Source organism: Rutilus rutilus (genome assembly GCF_951802725.1).
Source record: "Rutilus rutilus genome assembly, chromosome: 20".
Taxonomy (NCBI): Eukaryota; Metazoa; Chordata; class Actinopteri; order Cypriniformes; family Leuciscidae; genus Rutilus; species Rutilus rutilus.
In genome coordinates, this window is record NC_140225.1 from 16768001 (window position 1) to 16790854 (window position 22854).

The 22854-nt window shown below is 38.5% G+C and overlaps 1 protein-coding gene across 3 annotated transcripts in view; it reads left to right on the plus strand.

Annotated features, from left to right (window-relative positions):
* The first annotated feature begins 706 nt into the window (after nucleotides 1-706).
* The window catches only part of zmiz1a (zinc finger, MIZ-type containing 1a), a 131370-nt gene continuing 109222 nt past the window's right edge, over nucleotides 707-22854 (plus strand). For 2 of the 3 annotated variants that reach the window (XM_084392262.1, XM_084392259.1), the window contains exon 1: nucleotides 790-927. The gene's annotated coding sequence lies outside the window, so the exon portion shown is untranslated. Of the gene's footprint in view, nucleotides 928-22854 lie in introns of all 3 variants that reach the window. The other variant, XM_084392261.1, reaches the window with a different exon arrangement.

Consider the following 22854-nt stretch of genomic DNA (forward strand, 5'->3'; position numbering starts at 1 on the left):
TATTAGCGGGAAGTAAGAGGACTCACATGGACGCACGTTTGTTTGTGTTTGGGGACGAGATTTCTTTGAGAATAACTTCTGTTTATATTAATATCTGAAATAAAATATAAAAAAACATGTAATTTTATAATACATATTATTATTTGAGTTTTGTCAAACACAATAAGCCATAATATAATATAATTTAATTTTAAATAAAAATTTGTTTTATGTAGAAAGAAACAAAAACTTAAAACAAGAGTATGATATCACAACTTAAAACTCAATATACAAAAACAAATAATTGCATATATATATGTATATACATAACTAGAACACATATAACACACACACACACACAATTATATACAAAAAACGATATTTGTTATTTCATATATATTTGTATACAATTGTGTATATGATGTTGACTGATAATTAGAATGGTCACGTTTTGTTGTAATTCTTATCTACTACTTAAAATACAAGATATTAATAAAACTAAGTACAAAAGCCCTCTTCCTTTTATAAATTGTAAATTATAACAATAAGTCTTACCTAAGCACGTTTTCATCAATATCCTGGAAAGACAATCAAATAAAGCCAAACGATATACTGTAGTATTACAAACAGCAAACGACCTGGCACTCGCGTGTGAATCCAGTCCGTTCATCTGCAAACGCCGCCTGGTGTCTTCCAAAGGCGCGAGCGCTTTACGCGACTCTGGGACACATTTTGTCAGCAACCAGCAAGCATGGCTCTGTGGTAATAGAATAGCCCGTGTAATTTGACACTTCAACTTGCCGTGCACTACGTTAGTTGATTCAGACAGTCACACTAACGAAACGCCGTGCGCTTTTCTCTCAGTGTTTGTGAAGTGTGAGGGGAGAAAACAGATCGTAACTTCAAATCCAGGAGGTTTTAGGCGCCGTGCTGTGATTGGACCTAAAAGTAAGTTGTGGTTGTGTTTTCCTATCATTTTCACACCTTGCTCGCTGGAAAGGTTTTTATGCATTGCATTGAAATGAATCCGTAGCCTCCGCGCTAGCTCCAACCTCAGCTAACAATAGAGTCACTTAAAGTATCGCTGAGATGTGTACACATGTATTTCTGCGCAGGAAACAATCGCACTTACTGAAGCGTTGGCGATATGTTGGCTTTGTGTTTTCGAAGCAAAGCACTATTGAGCGCTTTTTTTTCCCCTGGACAGTGGCGTTCAGAGGAACGCGGAATTTGGCTGAACTGGAGAAGCCCACCGTTTACATACCGTTCAGCATGTCGTTTTGGTGTGTTGCATTGTTCAGATGAAGAGGGCACTGTCATGCGGTGGACGGTTGGTTGGCACGTAGATGGGCACAATTGGATGGCTTCGTTGCGCAAATGTAATTTAAATTCGCCGGGTCTTTTTGATTAGGGGAAATTATATTGTAGCTCCTTGATAAGCAATAGGAAACGAGGCTTTCAACCATGTGCTGAAATGTGATGTTTCATGCCGTTGTGTAGTAACAGGACAACCGCGTTGATACATTGTGACCGCTGATATTGTAACATTTCGTTCGAATCTTGGATCCGGTGAATGCTTGAATGGAACAGACTTTGAGGACACGAGCAGTGTTGGGTGCCAACTGACTATATGTGATCTGGATGTCGTAATCCGATTAGAAAAATCAAGTGTTTTGCAATTAGAAACCATTTCGTTTTATATATACACATAATTAGATGACAGTTGACTTATGGATTTTATAATTGCATATGGGTTACATTGCCCACCAGGAAACGCAATAATGTTTAAATGATCAGTAGTTTACAGACTGTGCCCCTAAAATGTAAAATATACACGCAAAAATAAATGATTTAAAAATGTTTAAAAAACATACTAGTTACTAGTCTAACTATTTTACTATTGTTTAATCTAAGGATTCTTAATTTGTGCATATTCATTTATTCAAAGTGACTTACAAATGAGGAATACAAAAAGCGATTTATCTTAAGTCAAACAGGAGAAGTGCTTGTAATACAAAGTTTTGCACATCACTCATATTAGTACATTCACAATAGTACAGAATAGTACTTGATGCTGAAAACTGAATCACAAATAAGTGCAAGATGTAAGTAAGAATAAGTTGACAAAGGTGATGTTTAGGAGTATGTTTCTCTTTGCTCATGTTTGTGTTTTTATCAAAATCCAGAGGTGATCTGATTAGTTCATCTGAAAATGGCCACTGATTACAATTTTAGCCATGCAATTTGTAATAGTTGCCAGATTACGTTTAGAAGTAATCTACCAAAGACTGGTTGCAAGGTACAATACAGTTCACGCATGCCAAGTGTCCACCAAGTGTTCTCTTGGTGATCCATGGGCTATTTTGTGTGCTTAGTAAGTGAATATTTTATTTAAGAGATTATTACAACTGTCAGCTTTGGTTAATAAGTTTTTATTTTCCTACATGATGTTGAATCAAGTTATTTATTGATGGTTTTTGATCTAGCATGGCCCATGCTTTATGCATGATCATGTTAATGCTTTTGATTCTAGAAATACATATTTTATTACTGTAGGAGAGTCTTCTGCCACTAGTACTACAAGAAGCCTAAACACATAGCCAAAATTCTTTCTAGCAACAATTTGAGTTTACAGTAAATTGTCATTGTTTTTATGAAAATAGGTTTTGTTTCCTCTAAACTAAGTTTTAACACTGGAGTTTCTCTTTTTAGTGGACACGGTTGTTGGAAGCAGACAGTTTTTTTTAGTCAAAGTTGTCATTTAATGACAATTTCTTGGTCACCTCTTTAGTACTGTAATCACAGTCAATGTTTACATGGCTGTGTGAGTGCTGATAATGTTAAAAACTTCCCCCTTACTTCAGGTTGGATTGCATCTGGAACAAAGGTGAAAGTACCTAGCTCTCAGCTCACTCGTTTTGATTTGTGGTGTTGGTTCATGTTAACATTATTGGAGGAGGCATATTGTAAAGGCCAATTATTGTTTGCAAATGTTTAAAAATGAAGACTGGAGTCTAATTTGATGAGTCCGCTGGGGGTGTATTTTAAAACACAGTAGATTTACCCACCAGTGTGACATCCTCTGTATGAGTGGCTTAACTTGTATGAGTCAGGAATGGAGAATTTGTCTTGAAGAGGAGAGGAGTTGAGTTTATTTTCCTCCCTTCTTCAGACAGGGGCCCCAGGTTGAGGATCATCATTACCAAGGGCAGAGGTTTTAGCCATAGTCATGTAAAGACACAGACAGAGCTCAAGTCATTCTGTCAACGGGGCTAAAGAGGAATTGCGGAGGGCTTAATTGAGCTTAATGTGGGATTAAACTTCCATAAAATCGTTGAAAAGTTGTTTTCAAAATGCCAAAATAGAGAGAATCACAAGAAATGTCATTTGAACAAATTAACATTGTCAAAAATGTATCAGATTTTACACGCAAATTATTCAGTAACAGGTTTATTAGTTATTATTGCTCACATCGCTGCGCATTTATGCACATTTGTGTCTCTATTGTGTCTAGCCTAACAAATGTGTTCAAGGTTGTCCAGTTTAGGAGCGTAGTCTAGATGATCTCTTTTCACATTCAAATTCTTGGCATGTGTGACAAAAGCTTGCCTAATTCACTGGGCGATTTAAGGGTGGGAATCGTGAGTGATCCAGCTATACAATATTATCATGATACTTGGGTCACAAATCACAATACTATACAGAAAGAGTTCTGTTTATAAGTTGCAATACGCCAAGTATTGTGGACTTGTGAACCTTTTTTTTTAAATTTAGTGGCAGCATCATTAGTTCACCATGAAACTTTTTTCCCCAAACGATAGAAGGAAAAACAGACATTTTCTTAACTAAAAAAAATCCTCTAAAATGTCAATATTTTGATCATATATTTCATGACACTATACTATATTTGTTTCCCCGACTTCTAGACAACTAATTTGAGTTAAAATGACATTGGTAGTTTTCATTAAAGAGATATTTCACCCAAAAATTAAAATTCTGTCATCACTTACTCACCCTCAGGTTGTTACAAACTTCTATGAGTTTATTTCTTCTGTTAAACATAAAAGAAGATATTTTGAAGAACGTGGGTAACCAAACAGTTGAAGGCTGCATTGACTTCCATAGTATTGAAAAAAATAATTCGGAAGTCAATGGCTTCAGTCAACTGTTTGGTTACTGACATTCTTCAAAATATCTTCCTTTATGTTCAACAGAAGAAAGAAACTCATAGAAGTTTGTAACAACCTGAGGGTAAGTAAATGATGACAGAATTTGAATTTTTGGGTGGAATATCCCTTTAATAGCGTTTCATACTTCATTTCTTTATTTCCTCTCCTTGCGTATGGCCAGAATAAGACAATATGGGTTTTTTTTTAACAGGTAAAAATACCAATCAGTGTTTTGACAGTTTGACATTTAACTTAGCACACTATTGTGGTGAAATTGTGAAATAGTAGGCCCACGTTCATTCATCATAAAGCTGAACAGTCGTCTAGCCACCACCCGCACACACCCACTCTTGAACCTGAATCAGGCTTTGTTTGACTCCACATGCTGCACTGTGGATCATTTATTACTCTTAATACGCTGATGGCCTTTTTGAACAGTTCACATTACGTCTGCATAACCGCCTGCTCGACTTGTGTATGCACTTTAGTTTCTGTGGTTATCGGGGTTAATACCTTTACGTGAAATGTAGCCTCCGAACCACAGATTATTCAGACAATAGGAGTGCATGACTTCTTATTTCCTTGCAGACTTACGGGTACGTTGGTCCGTTTCATCTTGCGGTTCGTGACCTCGGTGAAGCAGAGGGAGAGAGACTTTTGATTTTAATTGCATGCATCTGCAAAGAGCGTGGCGTGGGACTGAATCTGCTTCCAGGCTGCATAAGTTGAAAGCTTGTTGAAGGCTGCCTCTGACTCTTGAGCTGACAATGTGACCATGGATGCACTGGGATGCGATGTGTAAAGCATTAGCTAGCTGGTGCCATTCTAAGTGCTTTACCCCTCAGATAGGGACTGTCAGGCCCACACTGTCACAGGCTCATGCATGTTTGATTTGACGCTCTTTGAAAAATGAACGCAGAAGATGTCACAATGACTGTATCCCGTTTCTGTCGGCGAGAGCAAGTACTTTGAACCAAAAATGACACCCAACTACTTTTTTCCCCCAAACCTATAGGACAAAATGTCCCCACCACACTGACAATTTTGCATGATCACAAGCAATTACCTTCGTTTTTTGCTGCCAATAAAAGCTCGCAGTGCTTTGAAGTCTGACTGCCGCTGTGTGCTGTGCAAATCCAGCTTAAGCAAAACAAACATATTGTCCTCAACCTGTTTTCTTTTGACTGAGGCAAATTAGTGTACATTCAGTGAGCCATGTTCTCCATGCTAAACTGTTAAGTCCCACTACTCTTTTAAAGAGATCCATCTCTCTTTGAGAAACAAATATCTGCGTTGTTAAGTACACTGATTCTATAGGTCTATAAAGGTCTAGAGAGTCAAGGCTCGGTTTCATGTCATTAAAAATATTAGAGTGATGCAACTGGTTGTAAAAAAGTTGTTAATAGATATTTCTACATGTTTTAGTTTTTTTTTAGCAGTGCATATCTGTATGCATGCATTTATTCAGGCTTTGCACAACGCCAATGCACCTGCGTTCATTTTATGTATTGAAATACTGCCATGTATTCCATCATGTGGAAACCTTGGACCATGTCAACGCATCTGAGCTGTCTCTCTCAGTCTGCGAGTGGGAGATTTCCCTCCGTCCCTGCGAGTGATCGCTGTGTTTCTGAGAGGGACGTGCAATTACTTTCAACATGGCCTGGGGGATTCATACATGTTTTCCGACAAAGTAAATTAATTAGGTTTTCTTAGGAAAGATAAATATTATTTCTCACCCAAATTCGCCTTTTATGGGAAGGAGGATTTGCGTCTGCGCGCGCCAAATGACACGCACACATAACCTTGGCTTAGACATTTGCACAAGGTGAGACTAAATGAAAGGCAACTTCGAGATGTCAGGAGAACATGACAAATGGACGGTGGCGAATTAAATTCATAGTAGATCCGTCAAATCCCTTAGTGTCGCAGGAAAAATGTGAATTTATATTAAACAGTAAAAATGCATTTGATTTGTTTTCCAGTTTTTAATAGTAGACAAGATGATTTCTGTTGGCAAGGTCTATTCATTTAACATGCATACAGCATATAAATATTACTGTTTTTGAAATATATTTCAGTGTTTTTAATTTAATCTCCATGCTTGAATATGTAACTTTAACTAGGCACACAATATGATCGACCAGTCAATAATTATACTGATTCAGTCTTGCAAATTTCATAATTTAGCATGTACACACAGTTCTGATATTTTGTATGGCTTTTGTTTTAGTAAGAGAGTCAAATTTAACTCGGTAACCACTCCGACAGATTTAGTGACCGATTCACGAGTTTGATTCAGACTGAGGTCACGGGTCTGTTTGACTGATTTGAGAATCAGGTGACAGTGGTCATACTGTATGTAATAGAAAATAATAAAATAAATATGCATTGTCTTTGTTTTATTTTATGATACCCAACACTTTCAGTCATTACATTCAGATTGCAAGTTTATAACTCTGGTAAAAGTATTTTTTTGACACCATGGGCCAGATTTACTAACACTCTTTTGGTGTTAAAAAAGACTTCAGTCAGGATTTACTAAAGACACGCAGTGAAAAATTTGCGCTGAAAAAGTGTGGACAAGGTGTGTGATTTACTAAGGTTTGCTCTAGTCAATTTACTCGTATTTGCGCCATTATTTACCACACAAAAAAGCATGTCTTAAACCAGATGCTAATTTGCGCTTCTCTTGGTAGGTTCTATCTCTTCAGTCGATCAGGCGCAGAACTTTCCACTTCCTTCGGTGCTTTTATGGGATTGTGCTCTCACGCTAATTTGCGCTGTTTAGTAAATCTGGGCCTATATATTCAGCAGCAGCAGAGCACCACTACACTGGTATGGTGTAATATCATATTAATCTTGCGTAGTACGCTGTTAAAACAGCTAATTTTCTTTGCATTAAGCCGTTTTCTATTATCTTTTTGTCATATCATATAGATATCATTCTGATATTCCATGTTTTTATTATCTGGATTCTACTATAGCACCTATTAACCGTTCAAGGCAGATCTCACAATGAAAATGTATTCCATCTGAGAACACACCTCTTGCTCCACAAATACACTTCATGCATCACAGCCTCCGTGCAGAGCTCATGAGGTGACAGCTGTAGGCAACAGAGAGACGTTCATGGAGTGCTAGTGCAGACTCTGCGCCAGATAGAGCATGATAAATCCAGAGCCGTGTAAGTGTGTTTGTCTGCACGTGTATGTCCAGGCTCAAATTGGCATGCAATGGCAAGCACCTCTTCCCAGGTAAGTGCTGTGTGCCCTGGCCCTTAATGACTGTTTCATAAGCCACACTCTTGGTGGCCACTATGTGCCCTCCCCTCTCGTTCACCCCTGCGGTCCTGAACCAGACTGCTTCACACTCTTATGAGCTCATGTCTTTTAATATCTCTACCTGGGCTGTTCAGATAAAGAGCCATATTAGAAACCCCAGAGTGCAAATATTGTAAAATGGCAGGTCTGGTGTAGTGGTTTTCGCTGAGCCTTTGTCATGGAGGAAAAAGTCGAGTTGATTTAATGGTGGCTAGTGTTTTAGAACTCCAAGGCAATTAGGTGTTTTTTCACGCCAAGTCGTCCGACGTTTATTTACGCTGTAACAAATTGAAACTACAAGTTTTGTGTCGTCTGAATACCACCACAATAAAGTTGTCAGAGATAAGAGTAAGCGATATTGCAAACTAAACCTTGATATTTCATACCTCATTCTTGCGCGCATCTTCGGAGAAAACAGAAGCCATTGTTGCACTGATCGTTTATCATTGCTGTAATGAGATTAAACTAATCGTGTATTCCAGAGACAGCAATGATACACTGTGTGGGGCTTGCCAGGGATCATCTTCAAACAGTATTTGTCATTGTCTCTCAGTGCTTTTTAATTAACTGTTGACAAACAGCGTAAGCCTTTTGGGTGTTATGATTTAAAAGCAGTCCCATTTCAGTGCGTCCTAAAATATGGTTTCTTTAAAGACAAAAGCTAGAAAGAAACAAATATGTTTTGCTATCTATTAGGCAAGGGCTTTGTAATGTCTTGCTCCAAAATCTAGTGAGCTGACTTTGGAGAGTAACTGTAACCTTGAAGGGATAGTTCACATAAAATTCTTTATTTACTCATCCTCATGTCATTTCATGTGGAACACAAATGATATTTTGAAAAGTGCTGTGTATTTTTTGTCCACACAAAGAAAGTTAATGCTTTGTATGGACCAAAAAAAAGGACACTTTCTTCAAAATATGTAATTTTGTGTTCCACAGAAGAAAGCCATTCAGTTTGGAACGACATGAGGGTGAGTAAATGATGAAACAATTTTCATTTTTAGCCTAGGCGCAAAGGTGTTTTAAAGCACTGTTACTAAACTTGCAGTTGTATTTGTGTTAAGTTGCTGCCTATATAAATGAGCTGTTATTTATTAAATATATACTATTATAGTATTTATTAATATTTTGAAGTGCTTTTCATGTTTCCAATTAAAATTGTAAGTAAATTTATGCTCTTATCATATTTATTAGCTTTTTAACATTTCCATTTAGCTTTAGTTTCCATTTTAGTACTTCAACTTAGACTTATTTCAGTTAGTTGCCAAAGGCAAAATTTCCATGTTTTATGTTTAATTATTTCATCTAATTCTTATATATTATTTTAGATTTATTTCAGTTACCAAAAATAATTTAATAATTTAAGTTTTTGTTCAGTTACCAATAACAACACTACTTCTAAAGCTTCATGATGGTTACAATGCTCCCATAGAATGCAGCTTCCTATGTAGGCAGTAAAACAGCTAGCTAGTTTTTGAAACAGAGCTTCTGAGTAAGTGGTTTTCTTAAACGCGTTCAATGTTTCATTAGTGGCTGCTGAGATCGTTAATCTGCTCTTTCAGTATTGAGCTTGTTGCTGATGCATAAGCAAACAGTGTTCACATGAAATGTTTTAATTGCACATTAACCCACTGCTGGCATATTAATCTGGCATGCCTTAAAGACGGCACGGCATCCGTTACATTCCCCCATAGTTTTCTCCGCCGCCGTGGCCCTGAGTGAGACGTTGAGCTTCAGAGTGAATTGTTGTTTTATTAGCTAGATTGAGCCGGTGGCGCGATGCACGTTGGGTGCGTGTCCTCCGAGGACGCCTCTGAGAGCTCCGCATCTGCAGTAAGTAGTCACCAGGGACGGATGGCACATGCCAGCTCAAATTTTCATGGCGGCCCTCAGACGAGAAACAGCAGACCGGGAATAACATGCAGATCTTTTTTCCCCCCACCGTCACCATCACAGATATAGGAAAGCAAAGTACCTTTTTCAGGACATCTTGAGCATCTAATCAATATCACTGAGTGTTATTGAGGTTGGCTTGCTGTGACTTACCCTGTTCTAGCTCTCGAAAGCAGCCTTTGTGCACATGGCTGTCTAATTTTCTCTGGAATTCTTTTGACTCTGGGACACAGGAACAGAGGAAACTCAATCTGGAGTGCCCTGAGGGGTTCCTCTGCAAGAGAATTCCCACCCAGATAGTTGCCAACACCCACACAAACATTTATATAGGTTTGTTTTCAAGGAAGAGAGCGCAAACCTCAAACCTGCGTCACACCACAGCCGTCGACAACCGCAGAAGGCGAAGCAGCTTGTTTATTAGTGGGCAGGTGGGAAGTGTAATGGCAGTTGAACATGTGCACAGGGGCCACTGCTTATGTGCCGCAGTATCATTAATTAGATCACAAGTTGTACTAACAAAGAGCCGCAATGTACATGCTTATTTATTTAACAGGTTGGCCCATTTTGTATTTCACTCTTCATTCTTTATTGAAAAATGGAAGGAAATACTGTGTCTGAGACTGATCATTTATTTAGTTTATTTAAATAAATATGTAATTTTATTTAAATATGTACGATTTTGGGATAAAATATCCAAAAACCACTAGAAGTGCGTTTTATATTTTGTTGACTTTATCCCAAATGTTTCCAACAATGTTTAAATCCAGAGAACTCAGCTATTTTAACCAGTGTAACGTCCCACGTCATTGTGTTGCCTGCCAATGATGTCATATCCGCTTTACCCTCGAGGTTTACTTCCATAGAAACCATGGAAACACCAAAGATGCTTTAATATATTTTGTTTTATTAGACAGGTCAGTAAATGTTTTGATACCTTTATCGACAGAAAACTAATCATTGTTTTCTGTCGATAAAGGTATCAAAACATTTACTAATCACTGTTACATGCTTAGTCTTGCTGTTTGAATCAAAACCGACTTCGGAATGTTACAAATTGACGATACCGGCATTTCCTTCTAGCGTTTTGAGCGCTATTGAATGGATTCATAAACAACTCTGATTGGCCATTGCGTTCCCACGCTCAGCATATATGTCTCTGATTAACTACAATGATCAACGCTTCAAAAACATGTTGTCTTCTTCACTGAGCGCTTGCACAGATACACACAAAGCTGGCATCTATCGGCGGATCCCTAATCCCTAAAACAGCACTCAAAATGCTAGAGGTAAATGCTGGTATCGTCACATTTTTGTAAATTTCAACAACATTACTTTAATCATAACTCGTGAAATATGCATAAACAAAATAAATGAAAGGAGCGGCAGCGGCCGACTGCAGGTCTTGGCCTTCATCTGCTTCATAATTTCATCACCTCATCCATGAACACGATTTCTGCCCGAGTCCCATCGGATTGCTTTCCATCGGCTGTGGAGGTGAAGACGACATCACCCATGATTCCACGCTCATTCACGGCATCATCAAGCTACGCCTTTGTTATTGTTTTGAATTCGCCTCTTGCGGCGAAACTTGCATACTGTGCCTTTAATTAAATATAAATTAATTCAATTTAAATGTTATGTTATTGATTTGTTATTAGTATTTTTTAAGTGTACATCCAACGATTTAGCTATTACTAGGTGTACATTATATTTGGCTCATTGACATTTAAAGCAGTGCCTTGCAATGTGACATGCTATACGCTATCTAAATCGATTGTATTGTAACTAGATTTTTCTACATTTGCAAAAAAAATTTTTTATTAAATTAATTTGTCACACCAAAGAAGTGTGAATCTAAAAATGACAAAAAATACATTATATTTGTCAACGGGCTGCTTGCTTTTTATTGTGTTGCTACGTGAAAAATGTATTCTTAAAATATCCTTTTATCACATTGCAATGATCGGAAATGGTCTGTTGTGGCTATTTGTTAGAAATGAATATTTTTCTCTGATAGTCTGTTGTTATGAAATGGCCAAATATGTGTTCTGTGATTTCAGTGTGTTTTTATAAAGAGCAGCGTAGTCCCAAACACAATTTGTGTCATGTCATCAAGGTCGATTGTCCTTTTTGTCTCTATATTAAAATAAAAGTGGTTTATTTAGAAAGAAGAACAACAGTGTTTTGTCTAGAATTGACCCTAATAATGAGGCGGTGTACCCCGTGTTGTTAGCTGCAGCTGGTGTCTAAAGAATTACCACACGTCACTGCCCTCTGGCTATGGTTCGCCAGCTCATCTGATATTGAATAATGATCGCGGCTGGCTTGTAGCAAACCACCATTCCAAGTGTCTGTCACTTTAAGTGACTTCCACAATGGCAGCCTTTCTCTCCACCCTGTTTGGTGGTGGCTTCTTTTAAAGGGGTGAATTGAGAGCGCTCAAGGTCTGCGTCTGTACTAGCGTGTTTCCCGTTCTTGGCCTCCCACGAGTGGAGGGGGTTGGCGGTGGCAGTCACGTGAATAGTAATTGTATTTGTGTTGGGTTCCTTTCAGGCTGTCGCTGTAAATCTGTTTGACTCGTCACTTTGTAAATCATTATGATGGCTAAAAGCCTTTTTATTGAATTAAGGAAGGGGGAGTTGTTCTCCTGAGCAAATGTAAGATGGTTTTTTTTTTTTTTGTTTGCCCCACGCTAATCTTGAGTAAAGATATCATTCAGTTTTTGTGTGCTTTTGTTAGAATTGTTTGTTAAAAAGGGAAAGTTGGCTTTGCGCTTGTGTTCTTATGTTTTAAAAGACATTAAACAAGATTTTCAAGATCTGATAATGAATCAGAGCGGAATAATATGCTAAAAACGTTCTGTCATCATTACATTGCAGATAGATTTGTATGAGGCGTTCCAGATGCTACTGCAAGATCGAAGTATATTTTAAAACTTGCAAACTGTTTTGGCTTTGGGTCAGACAGGGTTAAAATCATTAGATGAGGATTGTCAAACTCAAAGTGTCACTTACTAGCAAAACTGGTTTCGGCTGACAGAAACATGACGGAGTGCATCATGTCCTGAAGATCAGCAAGATCAGCTTGACTTGTTGTCTGATACACATCTCCGTGCTCCTCTGCGCTCCCCTCTGCCACTGGTGGCTGGCATCATGCGTGGCGGCAGGCATTTGTCACTCTGAGCTGATGTACTGTCAGTACAAACACGCTAAACAGGATAAGAGAACTACGGATCTTCTTTATTCTGTTACTTGTTCGCAGAGGCAGCAAGGAAGGCATGTTTTTTTGACAAAGATGTCTTATCGTTTCCATAAAGACGGAATTGTCAGCTGAAATGATGTTTCTTGTTGTTGTTAGAGATAGGGGTGTTATGAACATGGATTTAGATTTGAATGAAGGAATGAATGAATGTCTTTAAGTGTCAGTTGTATGTTGATACACTGAAGGTCTCAAACAGCTAATGTCAACTGTTGGGTGCAGCTGCTGACGTCAAAAGAGTGTCCGGCTCGAAGTTACTGTAAAATGCTGTCCGTAACCTATTTCACTTCTGTAATGTGATGTATTTGTGAGTGAAACGGGATATTGTTGAGAAAAAAAAAATGTAGGGCAGGATTGTGTTTATTGCAATTGATCAGCTTGTGAAAAGTTGCTGTTACAAAAAGGATTGAAAAGTAAGAGGGATTCATGAACTAAAAGGAATGTTCTTTTAGAAATGTATGCACCAGGTTTAATTTCAATTAGAAATGTAAGATGAATTGGGAAATTTTTCATTGATTTATTTTTAGTTGATCTCTATTGGAAATCTGCATGTTCATGTTATCATCTAACTTGGTATTCTTTTAAAACACAAAAAATGTAATGACACTGCTAAATATTTTTTTAGCAAAGCTCAAAATGTTGACTTGTAGCACTGATGATGTTTGATATGTGCATCAATACTTGTGTGTTTGCTCTCTGAACTGTCTTAAAAGACTGATCGTAAATTGGGTCAGTTTTGATCCCAAGTTGACTTCACCAAAGAGAAAGTTGCTTTTATGTACTTTAATATGTTTGTACTCCGGGAGGGCTCGAGGTTCCTGGAAGTATGTACTCTGATGGGCAGATCCACTTTTGTAGTATATGAGGGAGGAGAAACTGCTGAAAATTTCTCACAGTTGCCTGTCTGACAGAGTAACAACTCAAGCTGAAAACTCTTCTGGAAAATATTGATGTTGGAGGAAGTCAGTAGGCTGTCACAAGTGTGGAAGACTTTATGTGCATGGTGATGAATGTGTCCTTGGCAAAACATCTCCAGTGCTCTTGGACTTTTAGTTAAGCATATGGATATCGTCCCGATCTCATCCTGTTTGTTTCCTAATCAGAATTCAGTTCATTTCGATAGCTATAGTATCAGTCTGTATTTTGGTAGTTTCAACAGTTTATCTGTTCTACAAATTGGTCATGACAATTTGAGGAGAATTATATCCCATTACTGCAATAGACGCCCTAAAACTGCCTCCTGGATAGATGCAGCTCTCAAAGGAGCGCGGATTTGATCATTCGCTTAGGCTTCCGTGAATTATCTCAGAAGTGAATCTGACATTTTGTTTATTCAGTTTTCCCACAAAGTATTGTTCAGTGAAAGACAGTGCAGACAGATTGCATTCGGGCCTGTCAGTCACAGGTGCAGTCTTTTCCTTCTCTGATAGCTAATTAAGTCGTGACACATGTTTGGCAAGATGCCCACGTCCCAATGGATTATGAAATTATTATAGAAGGCATTCAGAATAGAGGAGCAGAAAGATCAATATTGCATGTTTGCATAAGCTCATTACTAAAGACTTCAAACGCAGGAGACATTTCTGTTGTGGTTAACGTGGTAGGCCTCTTACGCTCTTGTTGCTAATTTGCTAGCACAATAATAAATGTAAAATTAAATGCATTATAAAGAAATATACAGTTTATCAGTCTAATTCGAAGTAAACAAATGCTTAATCGTTTATGGTGTTTCTCTGGTAAATGTAGAAGTTGTCTAGGACTTTATTCTGGGCTTTGAATTATTCAATGTAGCATCATGGATGTTCATAGAGCCATTGTTTACTTGATTTTTGCATTTTAAATTATGTTGCATCTGTTTTACAAATCTAAATTTGCATTCAAATATTTGTGCTCATTAATCATGGTCAACTTGTGGCATGTCGTGACATTATTTGTTTGCATAGGGCCACAAAAATTTGAGCACAATTGTTTCGCCCCTTTACAAAGCCTGTACCTTCTACTTTCATAAACAATTTGATAAATTGGTGACTGCTAATAATGACTGACACTGTCAAATATATGAAATTGTGAATGGTTTGTTGTTTTTTATGGGGTGTTGTTTTCAGTTTTTACTGAGTGACTTGTGCTTGTACTCGTTGTACACTAGGTCGACTGTGACTGAAATCAAATAAACAAGATTGACTGGATGAGAGCCAAGGCACATTACTGGCTCAGGGATTGCTGTCAAAAACATCTCAGAGGATAATTAGCTGTGCTCTATCACTGCCGATTTCGCTTCTTAAAGCCACATTCATGCACACGATGCCCAGCCCTGTTAAGTCTGGAGGGCGTGTTATAACTTATTGTGACTTTATTGCTAAGATAAATATCAGTTTCCTGTAATTTACTCAATAATAACATATTATTTGCTAATAATGAGTCAGATTATATACTGTCACCACAATCGGAGTGATACATAGCAGAACACCCACTGATTATTTACCTTTTTAAGGACTGGCTGTGACCTTATGGAAGTGGTTGGTTCGTGTTCAAATAGGCTAGTCCTACTTGTTGTCCAATTCAGAAGTTTATAGTCATTCGGCCATGAATAGCCGGCAGGTGTTGTGCACTTGTCAATAATTCCAGGATATTTCCTGTCTGATGTGATTCCTCAGTTAGCCAAAGCTGTCTTTTTGACTAGGGATGAGAATCTTTTGGAGTGTCACGAAATAGATTATATAGAACTATTTTATTCATAATAAATTACATTTCCTGCCTTTAGCATATTGGTAAATTACATTTCCTACCTTTTTGTAGGATATTGGTAATACCATTTATATTGTTTATATTTGTTCCCCTGGTATAGATTGGCCATGTCTGCTTAATATATTGTGTTTTTAAGGGCTTGTTTTTCTTTTTTTATGTTATCTGGCAACCCTTCACCTGGAGCTTTAATGAAGAGAGGAATGAAGAGTTCAGAAATGTGTAGACGGAGAGCAGCAGTAAGCAAACTGAACAGCAGCTACTGTTAGTGTTGATTGGTTGGGAGTTATTTAATAAAGTAGCTAGTTTAAATTATGCACACCTTGTATATTGCGTTATTATTTTACTCTAGCCCGAATGTGCACGAATTTTGTAGGGATGTGCATGAGTACTCTGACGTGATAGCGACGATCGATCATGAAAGCTGTGACTTTAAAAAATATATTTTATGATAAATAGCCTATTTTTTTTTTTTTCTGATTGGTTATTACAGCATTTTAGGGCGGTACCTGATGTCTGATTGGTTAGCATTAGGACAGCATACATGTACCGTCCAGACTGGCGAAATAGTGAAACTGTGTTTTCTGTGTGCCTTCAAATCCACAGTTTAGTGCAAGATGTGCAGCACCAATTACAACTTTATAATGAGAACACTGTTGTAATAGAATGTTGTTAGTTCTTTGTGCTTTAGTTGTTGGTTGGTAGCCTGACTACGTCAGACTTCGTACTTCCGCTCAATTTCAGTTCGCTTCTGTACTCAGTCTGAGATAGCGACCTATCTCCCAGATTTCCTCCGGCCTCAAAACAGCCAGCCAAATCAACAAACAGAGGGCGGGCTGAGAGCCGTGACGTAGACGCTGATTGTACCGTGGATGCGTAGATTTACTTCACATAATCTGCAAAAGTTGTTCACAGCCATTCACTCTGGTATTTCGCTCGATGGTTTTGTTTTCGCATCATACATTTGTTTACAGTGGAAGTTCGATGCGGCTGAGCCGGCGCATAACACACGCATAACCAAACGTTATGTGATTGGCTTACGGGTAACCAATGATTTTAAACTTAAGACAAGCGCCCACCGCAAGAAAGAAAATGCTTTTCAATTATGCCCTTCCAAACTCTGTCTAGGAAGCAAAGTGAAGTAGCAGAGTTTGGTATTACCAGGCTAGTTGGTTGGTTTAGTTGCTCATGTTTCAGCGGGAAGAGCACATCCACAAAGGGAGTTACATTCAGACAAGCACGGTAAAGTTCACGTGTGCTTTTGCGTTAAGCTAGCTGTGATGGCCAGTGTTCAGACGCGGCCTTACCTATGTTTCACCCGTTTCAATTGAAACAGGCCCTGCCCTCCAAGGGGGGCCCCAACAGACCAGCAAACTCCCATTCATTTTCTCCGTAGGATATTGATTTCCAGCCATAATGTCTAAACCATCCACGGTAGATTGACCACGAGCTACGAGGTTGTGAAACGAAAGTTTCTGCTCCTATAAAAGCCACAAGGTATGAAATCAACCTTGTTATTTGCGATCTTCTGGAGAAATACTACACTACCCACAATTCTAAGCAAAACACTGACGTCTCTGATTGGTCGAACTCGCGCCGCGGTTACCATGGCAACGTTTACCGCCCCCGCCACGTGAACGGCTTAAGCGATCTGAAGTATAATATCTGTAGTTTATGTGTTTATACCTTTGCCTTTTTTGCCGTTAGGTTAAAATGTTATTTTGAGCAGGAAAATAATTTTAAGAGGAAATGAAATGTACATATGCCAGTGGTGCAAACCAACAGGAATCCTTGCTTTTTCTGCTCTATTATGTCTATGTTTTATATGGGTAGGGCCCCATATTAGTTATTGAAACAGGCCCCCAGATGCTTAAAGGAGAACTCCGGTCAATTTTAACATTGAGCTCATTTTTTTGTACATTTGGAGTGCTGTCAGTACAGAGAACAACGATTGTAATCCACAGTAATCGATTGTCGAGTTCACGCGCATAGGTTTAGTACCTATGATCACGCGCGTGAACTCGACAATCGACTACTGTGGACTTCGACCGAAAACAGGATGTAAATACAGGTATGTGCGCTGGCTGAATAAACATAATTTTTATTCATATCTTTCACATCTACTGCAGTCAGATTCACCCGCGTTCACTCCGAAGGAATCACTCACATGACCTGTGCACTTGTAATGACACATCAAGGATGTTAAGAGGCTAAAAGCAGGTTTAAACCTTGCCCCAATGAAGTCAACAGGGTGCAAATTTTAAAAAGAGGATAACACGTTGTAGGCAACACTGATTTTTGTCGTTGTTCTCTGTACTGACAGCACTCCAAATGTACAAAAAAATTAGCTCAATGTTAAAATTGACCGGAGTTCTCCTTTAAGGCCGCCGCTGCCAGTGTTACACGGTGTTCAGCCGCAAGCCCCTCAACACCAGTACATCACTTTCCCACTGCAGCACTGCCACCATCATTTTAATTTATTTATAGTAATCAATATTATTTAGTTCAGTTAGAGAACAGACACAACAATTAAAAACTGAACGCGTCTGTTGCAGCGTGAGCCGAACAAGAATCGCGGCACAGATCAGCAGCAGGAGTCAGATTTCATTTATTGAAGATTTGGTTTTAAAGCGAAATGTAATAGCGCCTATTTGGCTTTAAACCAAATGCTAATAGGGAACCTGCAAAGGTTTTGTTTTTCTAGTTGTTGTGTTTTTCATTAGGAATAATAATGAACCCACCATTCAAGCAATTGCCACTAATTCGTAGCCTACTGGCGCTGAGTAGAGTGAGCATTTTCAGTTGAGTTAAAACCATTTCTCTTCATGGCTTTGAAAATGCGTAGGGATGTCTGGAATCACTTTATAAAGTAGATGAAAATACAGTTGCAAGATGTGCAGCGCCAATTTGCCATATAGCCTACATAACGTTATAATGAGAACTTTGTGCTTTAGGCTATGTTCGTTCAGACTGTCAGTTTAAATCTTATTTTGATTGAAATGAATCCGATCAGAAATAGCAAGTGTGAACGACAAAAAATCACATGAAATGCTAAGTTTCAGTCTGACTTCTCTGATTGGATTTTGTGTGGTTTGTGACTCACACTACGTAAACGTCAAACGTTGTTATAGGAAACATGCTGAAAGTCGCTTCAGAAACAAGGTTGTGTTGTTGCAAAGTGCCAGACAACCAGAAAATGCTAATATAAAGGACACATGTTCTGAAAACTGGCTGAGTCGACAACATGGAATAAAGCTGCACATACCAGCCTCCTATAGGCCTACGGTTCTGCCACTGCATCAGAAGATGTAGTAGTCCAGCACGGCGGCTACATATTGTCATGTTGTAAATAAGACCTGTATTGCAAACCCCTCATGTTGCGTTTGTTGTTGTTGTTGTTTTGGCGTATAGAGCGCCATGGGACACACAAATCGGATCTGAACAGTTAATTGTTATACACAGTGTGGACTCATTAATTTTAGATCAGATTCCAATCCGATACACAAATAATCGGATTTGGACTGGCAGTGTGAACGTAGCCTTTGCCCGTATTGTAGCGCATTAATTGTTACGGCAAGAGCGCATCCACAACTAGAGTAAAACTTTCTGACTAGCACGTAACTTAGGGTAAGTTCACTTGATTTTGCTTCCTTTTGTGCAGATACAAGTTGTAATGTTACATTTATGTTGTGTGTATATGATTTCTGATTAATCTCAGATAATCTGTCATAGAATGGGCCTCAGTTTACTGCTGTTCGTTCATTTTTCAGCTTCACAACATGTAGCTATTAGTTTTGAATGTTTCTTTTCGAAAACATTGATATTATTGATAATCTAGCAGTGTTATTTTTCTAGGCATATTTTCATAGACATATTTTCATGTCATATTTTTATTTGTCAACATTAATTTTCATAACATTGTTTAAATTATTATATTTTCATTATTGCCATGACCGATATGCCCCCCCATACAAAACAGATGTGATTAAAAGAGAGAATCGCATTTCATGTGTGAATCGATTTATTTCCCCATCCCTATTTCAGACCCACTTCAACTCTCTACAGTATTTTATGTACAGAACAGTATGATATGATCTCAGCAAAGCTGACACTGACACTGCACAAAAGAGTGCTTTTAGCTATTATACTCAATCAAAGGTCATTTGGTTGTTGTAGAGAAAAATCAGAAGCATTGACAGAAATCTTGCTGAATGTCATTGCAGACCGTAGACGAAATCGATGGATGGAGAGAAGGAAAGGGTTGTACTGGCAGGGAAAGTATAGGAGCTTAGTCACAGTCTTGGAACCCAGGATTACTGTTGACGTCTAAGGAAAGCCTTGACCTCAGAAGGGATTCCCCAAATCATTGATGTGTTCCACCCTGAAAACATAACTTTTTCCACTAAAAGAAAACACAAGGGCAAAGCTACATTTTCAGCAGCCATTGCTCCAGTCTTGGAGACTGGTGCTCAAGAAACAGATTTGGTGCTCAAGAAACTTTTCTTCTTATTATTATTATCACAGTATATTCAGAACTTTTTTTTTTTTTTTCAGGATTTAATAGAAAGTTCAAAAGAAATTGAAATTGTCTTTACTGTCACGTCACAATATGTTCAATTTAATACATCCTTATAATAAAAGTATTATTATTCATTCATGCTGTTGGTGGTACTTTGCAATTAGAGTACCGGTATAGCCAAAATGAAGCCAAGTTGTTGCTAAAATTGTAACCAGTGTCCTCAAGATCCCCAAGATAGATTATGGCATTATCAGCCATGCCTTTCCTTCAGATCATTGCACTTCTTGTTTTTGCTGATAGAGGAAACTCCAGATGTTTGTAGGAGGTTTCAGTGACTCCTGAAGACAATAACCAGCTCTGATGTTGGCAGGTACACTCCATCATGAATGGGCTGCCAGCCTTTGATGTTATGATGCCTGGGCAGAAAGCACTTGCATGCGGACACTAATTGGGCGATTGGCACCAAAGAACTTTGCACACAGATACTCTGTATTCCATTAGTCAGAGTGGGTGCGAGTTTGATTATGCTTAGCGTAGGCATGACCTAATAGAATATATTTTCCTGGCTCTAATTTTAATTTAGTCAGTCTGCAATTAGACATACTGGAAAATGATTCCCAGTGCAGCTGTAAATGTCTGATTGTCAAAGAAATGGGAGTTGTTTGTTTGTCCACACCGAATGTATTTGTTAAAATCCTTGACCTAGGGGCCTATTTTATCAAATGCAATACAGACTTTGTTTGGGGGTGGTAAATCTTAATTGTCTGCTTTATTTAATCCTTCAATTGAAGTGAGGTATCAGAGCGTAGGCCCTCTAACTTTAGGTGAGATCCGACACTTGAAGGAGTGAAGTGTTTTCGCTGGGAAGTGCATGAATGATTGATAGCAGGAGCAGAGCTGTTTAAAATCGTCTTGCTCCCTGCTAATCAATAATTCAAAGCACTTTCTGTATTTTGGTGGCACATTAAATATCAGTCACCGGCTTGAATTCTCAATTTGATTTATGTCTGTCAAATACATTAGTGGTTTGTCATGATTCTCTTCATTTAAATGAGTTAATTTTGCCCATGCTGGGAGTGATCTCACTTGTCTTAGTTTTCTCATTAGTAGTGTTTCATGTTACAAGCGTAAAGTGTTGATTAATAATTAGGCAGCTGTTAGAAAGAAATGTCTGTTGGGAACTAGACACAAGATCACATTCTTTGGTTAAAGTCGACCATTTGATGTCTGAAAGACAAGTAATGTAGAGGGAGAATGTATAATAGGGCTGCACGATATTGGAAAAAAACAACCTGATCTCACGGCAATTTGTACGAATTTTACGAGGTGGCTAATTCGCACGAATTCATACAACCTCACTTTTTTTTGCTAAATCGTAAAAAATGTACGAGTTGCCCAATTCATATGAATTCGTATGAATGACCTACCCCTGACCCCGCCCCTAAACCTGCCCATCACTGGGGTTTAGACAAATCGTACGAATTCGTCCGAGTGAGGTCGTACAAATTCGTTCGAATTAGCCACCTTTTACTCACTTGTACAAATTTGTACGAATTGGTCGTGAGATAGCATTGGAAAAACCATATATATATATGTAAACAATTTCACCAGATGACTTGAATAGCTCTATTTGGAAAGAATGAATCATTCCAGAACGATTGTGGTGATTTTTTGGGGGGAGTGAATCTGCATAGAAAATAATATACAAATTAAATAAACAGTGCTTTGTTTTTCAGGTAAGTCTAACAGTATTCAGGTGCAGAAATTGAATAATCAAATGTAAAACAACACTGCATAGTCTTCACTGTATAAATGAAATCTAATGAATCTTTGTTAAAGGACACTACTCACAAATAGACTCTGAAAAGAAAACGGGACCTGATGTCCGGATTGAGTTCTCTTTCGCGTCTTCTTGCGCTAGAATGGTCTCTTGAATGTTTAAACTGACTGGACCTAAAACACATGCTTTCACGCGGTTAAACTTTGCAATCAATCTGAGAATCATGTGCGTTACGAACTGTGTTTACTAGGCATCGGAATGAACCGTGTCTACTACGATCCCTATACTTGACATCACACATCCCGATGTGACTATTGTGATATCAATGCTAAAACGATATATATCGCGCGTACAATGTGCATACGATACTTGTGTACAATGAGTCGGTTGTTGTTGTGACAGGGTTATCAGTATCCCCATGTGAAACTGGTTGGTTTTGCGATTACAACCATGACATATTGATTTAATGTAAAATTAGTTTATTATGTGAGGCCAGAGAGTACATGGAGAGAAGCAAACTAGTACAGCAACAAAATAAATTGGTGGCCAACGGTCAGAGTACAGAGTGTGGTCATTACAGAAAAAGAAATTCATTGTGAATGCCATGATTGTCTAATCAGAATCAAGCATTTCAGAGAGCATGTAATCAATGTTTGAAATGTGCTCATGATATGACTAAGCAGCACTCCTACCTTACACATGATTTACTGTAGGGCACTATCAGCCTGTGTTCAACATGCCTTTATTTTCCTGAGGCGCTAGAATGACGGTTTGACCTTTACTTCACCAGAGGTTGAGGAGCTGGTTGTGGTGCATGCTGATGTTTCCATTTGTTTGCTTTCGTATCCACGTGGAGCTACTAAGATCTCCTGCAAGACCAAGAGGGCTTTTACATTTTCAAAGATAAATCACTCTCCGCTATCGTGTAAGTGCTTTCTGCACCGCTCGGATCCTTGGTGTTAAAAGTCGGAGTCGTCTTTGCTCTCATCTATTCGCAGAGACGCGTAGCGTCCGGTCCATTTGCATTAACTGGGAAACACAAAAGGATTTGAAGGAGGAAATTACCTCTTGTAAACACAATGGCCTTTCCTGTGAGTTCTCATGATAATGTCCTGATTGGCCTTGGGGCAGAGTCTAGAACATTCCGTTGAAGAGCGCAGTGAGGTCTGCTTCTGTTTGGCCTTTAGCGTG